Source organism: Aethalodelphis obliquidens, unplaced genomic scaffold, assembly GCF_003676395.1.
Source record: "Aethalodelphis obliquidens isolate GAN/ISIS:26980383/991018 unplaced genomic scaffold, ASM367639v1 scaffold5, whole genome shotgun sequence".
Lineage (NCBI taxonomy): Eukaryota > Metazoa > Chordata > Mammalia > Artiodactyla > Delphinidae > Aethalodelphis > Aethalodelphis obliquidens.
Genome location: NW_020837949.1, coordinates 69,413,089 through 69,420,498, shown reverse-complemented (window position 1 = coordinate 69,420,498; position 7,410 = coordinate 69,413,089).

The window sequence follows — 7,410 nt, the reverse complement described above, 5'->3', positions numbered from 1 at the left end:
TAAGACATGGTCCTTGCCTCGCTTTCAGAAAATATACTGAGTATTGGGATGAGGGGAGTGAACAGGAAATCACAATGCAGTGTGATGAGTTTGAGGATTATGGTAAACACAAGGTACCCTGAAAGCACGTAAAAAGGATGCCCAGTCTAACCTCGGGGGTTCTGAAGTGATAAGCTAACTGCTGAAGACCAGGCATTACCCAGCAAACAGGGCTTGAGGAAGTCAGAAAAAACCTGGGGCAAGGTCTGAAGACAGTGAAAGGAAAGTCTTGCTAGGTTTGTGAAAGGTTTAAAGACAGAGGCAAAATTATTTAATGACTTACGTTTTTCTGCTGTTATATTCAGTTCTGATTCAGATTTCATTTGATTCTAGCTCGTATCTTAACATCTAACAAAATTACCTCAAACCAAAAGCACATACTGGGAATAATGTATTTTAAAATAATATTTCATTGACAATTATTATTTCTAAAATGTTCTCAAGGGAAAAATTCTTTTCCTTCTGTTTTAGGGCACATTCCTAAGAGCTTTTACAGAGGGAGTGCTCTCAGGAGAAGAGGATGTGAGAAGTAGGATTGGAAGGGGGAGGACCTAGGCAGGAGAGTGGTCGCAGCTGGAGCCAGCCTGGGATGTGAACTGTGTCACAGAGTCGGTCCCACCTAGAGGCAAGAAGCCTGGCTCGTGTCAGGGAGGAAGGAAGGAAGGATGGATAACCTCCTGGATGCAGGACATAGAGGCTTCCATAAAGCAGAGGGAAATGATAAGGAGAAGGGAAAGCAGTAAGCCTGGTCAGCCAACACTCAGAGCATCTGGGGGATGGGTGCAGCAATAGATCTTGAAAATAAAACAAAACTCTTCTGAGAAGACAAGAGGGACAGGCAAATGATTTTCCAGCCAACTGAATGGCATACAAGGTAGAGAAGTACAAGAGGAAAGCATGATGTATTGAGAAAAGGATCAGTAGTTTGATGCGACTAGATGCCAGAATGTGTTGGGAATGTGGTGGGAATGTGGTGACAACCGAGGGCTGAGGGGCAGCGTACACGGGGCTAGAGTATGGACTTAATCCTCTAGCCACTGGAAATCGTAGGGTGTTTTTAAGTAGTAAATGATCCTGTGCTTATCATATTTTACATGTTATTGCAGTGTTCTGCTTCCAACGCTAAACTGTGATTATACTATAATAGAGACTGTGTAACAAAGTAGTCCGAAACTTGGATCCTAGAGACATATATGCCAGTTCAAAATGAGTTTTTCCAACTACACAGATAGGTAATTTTCAATAGGTCATATACTCTCTTTGAGACTACGTCTCTTCATCTGTAAGCCTCACAGATTTGTGATGAGAATTAAATAAAATAATACAGGTGAAACCTGGAACATATTACATGCTCAGGAAATGACAGTTATGAAAATATAGATAAAAATGTCTTTCAAGACTGTCCTGTCTTTCTAGTGCCAAAGGCAGTGAGTGGGACTTCAATCAATATTTTAGAATGACAAAATGAGTTTAAGGGGTCAGTCCAGTAGCATTTGGAAATACAGATCTAAAGCTTGAGGGTGAGTTAGGGCCTGGTAGCTAATGGCTATGAAGCAGGATGTCATCCAAATAGAAATATGAAATGAAGCTCTGACAGTTGTAAAGCTTCAACAGAGAGAGCAGAAAATAAAAAGTGAAGGTTGCTCAGGAGGGAGTACTGAGAGGAAAGCAACTTTCCATGGAGCAGTTTTTCATGGTTTAGGAGCACACAACCTTTGAAAAATTTGTCAAAACTCTGCACCCTTTTCCAAGGAGAATATGAACATTTGTAGAATGTTTTGTATGCAGTTTTAGGGATTTAGGGACACCAGAAACTTGTCCCAAGGACCCCTGGTTCAAGAAGTAAGGAAATAATGAAGAATAAAAAGATGAGACTTTGAAAGAGTAGGTAAGGAAAGAAAGTCCATACTGGGATATATATTAATTTAGTTGTACCTGTGGTGACTATTTAAGAACCTAGAATCTTTGCTGGTGATGTGGAAATAGGAAATCGGAACAATTGTTCAGCATTTGGATGGAGATCCTTATTTATCGATATAACCAAGTTCAAATCAAATACCTGGCAACCTTAAATTGGGCAAGGGAAATCCTCTTGCAGTGTTGACAACTTCATGGTCAACATTTCATGGACCTCCTCTGACTACACTGCTAGTCAAATACAAAGAGGAGACATCAGGCAAACTATATTGTTCCTATATTGCTTTTCAAATGCATGTTTCTCATCATCATTAGAATGGCAAGCCCTTAGCATGTGCAGAGAATGTTTTCTACTTCTCAAGTTTATGAGAAAATCCTACTTAGACCTAGTGGTTTATGTACACTTCGTGATAGAAAAATCTTTTGTAAAGGCATGTTTCTTTCTTTCTGCCTAATTTAAATCTGTTTTCCATGTTTTACAGCCTAATCTCCTTATCTCTTTTTAAAAGAAATGAAAAGAAAGGTTAGAAGGTCCTTAAAGCTGTATTTCTAACTAGTTCCTATTGATGAAGTGAGGATATTCTTATAGATTAATTGGATTCTCCTCATTTCTTTAGGCCAGAATGCTTTAGTAATTAACCAGTTTAATCCACTGTGGACACTTTACATCTTATTTTAACTGGTAGTAAAGACTGAGCCTGGACCTGACTTTTGTTCTGCCCTTTATACACTACTAAAATGAATTAGTCAAGGAAGCTGTGGTGAGGGTGAAGGGATACACTAGAGACAGATATGTGTTTTCTTGTGGATTTCAATAATTGTCCAGTCTTTATTAAGAACCTCCTGTGTCCTAGGAAATATGCTAAGTGTTAAGAAGACAAAGATGAATATGGCACATCTCCTGTTTTCAAAAGCTCACTCTTAATCTAGTTGAGGAGTCAACATACAGATAATTACAATTCACAGAGGAGAACAAGTTTAGCTTCCTTGGGGTTATGGGGATGGCGTGGTATCATGGAAATCACAAAGAAAAAGTGACACCTGAGAAAACATCTGAAAGATCAAATATGAATTTACATGAAAGACATGAAAGGGGAAGAGAATTCCAGGTAAGGGGAACAGCATGTTCAAAGTCAGGGTGGCATAAATGAGCACGGTGTGTTCCTCAAATTACAAGAGGTTTAATGTTGTGGTATAAAAAGTGGGAGAGAGTATAAATGGGCTGCCAAATATTCTGCATCTCACGAACAAATTCCCGTGAGTTTGTAGGTAGGTACTGGAAGCAATAGTTGATTAATGAAAAATCTGAAGCTATAACCTTGTTCATGTGAAAGTCTGCTGTGATTAATTTGTGATGTTTGTTTGGAGCTCTTGGTCTAGAAGGGGCAGTCTGGCTTCAAAAAAAAAAAAAAAACAACTGATGGGAACGTATGGATGTGTATGACTGATTCACTTTGTTGTAGAGCAGAAGCTAACACCATTGTAAAGCAATTATACTCCAATAAAGATGTAAAAAAAAAAAACAAAAAACAACTGTACTTATCCTGGGGAAATCATTGTCAAATGAAACTGGAAAAATAGTCTGGGAGCAGAGTATAAAGGGCCTTACAAACTATGGCAAAGCTTTTTTTTGTGTCTATGAGGTCCATGGGTTTCATTTTTTAAAATAAGACTATTTTTTTTTCGAGCAGTTTTAGGTTCACAGGTCCATAGATTTTCACTAAGTAGTTATTAATGAATTCCATGATATTGTACAAATTATATTTGGAAAAATAACTGGTAGCATTTTGGAAATGAATAGGAAAAGATAAGACCAGTTAGGAGGTTATTATAATACAAAAATAAAGGCTATTTGGAATTGTTTTACAGGACCACACTTCAATGTTATGCCATGGATTTTTTACTGAGAAACACTTTTAGAAATAAACATAAGTTACTGTATATGCCTCTGTGTTTTTATGAAAGACTGGTATAGATTTTTTAATATTCCATAGCTGGAAAATTACTCCTAGAACTCTGTACCAGGAAAAAAAATTCTTCTCTTGAACTATATGATTCCTCAAATTAGATGAGTCATTTATCAAGTTAAAAAGAAAATAAAGTCATGTAGACTGTGGTGTATCTAAAGCCTGTGCCTTTTCCCAAAATGGAGAGCAGGTGACTGGAGCTGTTCTTGCTGGCTCAGGGTTAAGAGGCCCTGGTCCTGGCTGTTGGTCTTTAACCTTCCTTAGGGAGGACCAGTTTGAGGGTCATTGTTCCAAACAATGAGAATGAAGTAATCATGTTTCTCTTTTTCCCTTGTGAAGTAGGAAGCTCAGAACTAAGGTTTGTGTCTTGTCTTATACATTTTCCTGTCCGGGATTTCTTAATGTAGCATTTCTCCTCTTCCTCTTTGTTTTCTGTAATTATTTCAAGTTAGCATATCTGGGCTTAGAGTGGAAACAACCTCAAATTCATTAAGTTGATTGTATATACATTAATCAGTCAATCGTTTGTTCTCTCAATTTGATGAAAATAGACTCTCAGTTACAGTTTCTCCAACAGTTAGAGGCTTTCCCTAGTTGTTAGAGGCAACTAGGGAATGACACAGGACAGACAGACCTCTATCCATCTCAGATAGCCTCAGCTGGACTCTGGGATCTAAAATGAACATTCAGTAATGTGAAAGATTATATAGGTAGAATACAAAATTGCTTGTGAATTCTGAGTTTGTGGAGCAAAAATGAATCGGTGCATTTTTTTAAAAATGCATTTTGAGAAAAACATTTGCCCACACCAGTTTCTAGACCCCAAACCAACAGATGACACACATAAAACTGAAGCTAATAAAACTAATGACAGATATATCTATTTAAGACTATGGATTGCGACTCTCAGCCAGCTGTAGAATGATTTACTGGAACAACTGCTAAATCCAGTAGCTGCCTTTTTCATATCAACATTACAACAATTGGCAATAATTGTGTCTACAAAGCATGAGCTCGGGAAACTGGCAATGTCATGTCCCAAAGCTAGGTTTGTAAAGGGCGCTACTCAATGTTAGATCAGATAAATGCCAACCTGAAAATTCATCTATGTGACAACGAACTCTGGAACCTTCCAATTCTCTTTAAATAGATCTGTAAATTTGCAGTAGGTACTTATTTGAAGGATGGGAAAAAAAGAACTTAAAAAGTAAATCTCTTCAGCCTTAACACATGTTCAACAATTATTTTTGTTGAGAACCTAACGTTTGCCAGACACCATATTAAGAGGCTCAAGGTTTACAAGATGAGCAGGATGTTTAGATAATATGTAGACCTTTCATGGGAAAAGTAAGAAAAAAAAGCAAGAATGCCAGAAGTTAGGCATTTATTTTAGCATTGTTCCTCATGTTAGCATTAGAAATGCACTATTCTCTTTCAGTCTAACACTACAATCCACAGCGTACATGGTTTTGTCAGGGAACAAAAGTAGGCATGTTGAGGAATACACTGATATGTTAATTTATTAAAAACTTGAATGCTGAGAATTAAGAAAAAAAGACTTTAAAAAAATTTAAAATTTAAGAATATAAATGAACACAGTAAAATGGTGTTATAACATAAAATTAATGTTATCTTACTATTGCAGTTAACATTTATTGGGTGCTTACTAAGTGCCAAACACTGTAGTAAGTGTTTTCTTAAAAATTTAACCTCATAACTAATCTGCAAAGCAGGTATTATTATTGGCCACAATTTTACATATGAGGAAATGAGCCTTCAAGAGGTTAAGCAACTTAATTGAGACCTCACTGCCAACAGGTAGTGGAACTGAGATGGTAATATTAATACCATACGCTTCCACAGAACTCGGTATTTCCCTTATCATGATACTCCTCATGCTTCCTTGTAATTGCTTGTTTAGTATTCGTTTTCTCCACTCTATGAAGGCAGAGTCTGTGTCTATCATATTTAACATTTTATTCTCAGAACCAAAGTACTTGCTATCCAGTATTAGTAGCTCGACAGTATTTGTCAAATGAATGAATCTACAACTTGAAGAATGAATAAACCCATGAAACAACACGACTTAAAAATTATAGAGAAAAATAATTGATTACTAACGTTCTTCAAGGGTTAGAATATAGATGCCTATTCCCTGACATGATTACCCATACTTGACTTTTAAAACAGATTGCAGCTATAAAGACCACAGAGTGACACATATGTTTGGCACAGAAGCTAGCCTTTCTAAGTAAAGCAGCCAAGTGCTCTGTTGTTGGAAGCTGAGCTGCGTGAAGGGCAGTAACTTTTTGGCAAAATCTAGAAATGACAACTAGAGATCATGAATCAATAGCTCTTAGGAGTAAGAATGACCTTGGCGTAGGACATTATTAGGTAAACCGTCATTGTGGGAGGATATTTTTCTCCACCTTCTTAATTCCTCATGGAGTTACTCCCAACCCAAATAAGAACAAACAAAAGATAGATTGGTTGCTGTTGGACTGATCCTACCCTCCTGTAACAGAGAAGACAGGCGGGCACATGGTGATTGATTTAGAGAAGCCAGGTTAAAGGCAGGTAAGGATTAGTTAGTTCCACTCTCCTGAGTGGAACGGCTTAATGTACTCAGGACTACTTAATCAACTTAATCCACTGAAAACTGGCATGGAAGTTTCTTGTACAGACCATTTATAAGTAAATCTGTCTGGAAGACGATTAAATGGGGGATGATGGTAGGTGAAGAGATGGATGGATTCAGGTGATGACAGCAGGCATAGAAATGAAGGCATTCACTATGAAAACACAGAATAAATAATCAAAAAAATGTCATTCTTCAAGTATGTTTTTAAAGTAGGAACAAAAATATATGTTTGAAATGTAAAAAATTAGAAATTTGTATTTTTAAAAATAATTTTAAAGGTGTTTTGGAAAGGGGCACAATTTAGTCAGTGGGATGATGAGTTTAGTTTTAAGAGATGTTAAGTTGGGATATGGTAAGAGATCTAAAGAAGAGCAGCTGGGATTACAAGATTAGAAAGCTCATTTGAGATCCGGACTAGAGACCAAGGTTTGGGGATCATCAACAGGGATGTGATCACTGAGGCCATCAACATAGGTAAATCTGTTGAGAAATAAGAGTAAGAAAACCTGTGAGCCTAGCAATAGCCACAGAAAACAGGAGGATGAAGTGTAATTGGAGGGGTGGTCAGGGGCGGTCAGGAAGTTTCTTGTTTAGGATTCTAGAATTCAAGTGATGAAAGAGTTTCAGGAAGGGCAGTAGTCAAACTTGTTTAATATGACAAAGCATTCAAGAAGGAGAAGATTAAGAAGAGACATCTGAATTTGTCGAGAAGTTCCTGATACAGAGAATATTGGTTTATGGAAAGCAGCCATAAAAAAGCAAATTAAGGGGTGAGAGGTGAAGTAAAGGGAGGTGGTAAGCATACACTTTTCATGTAAGGACTTTGGTATAAAAGGAAGGAAAGAA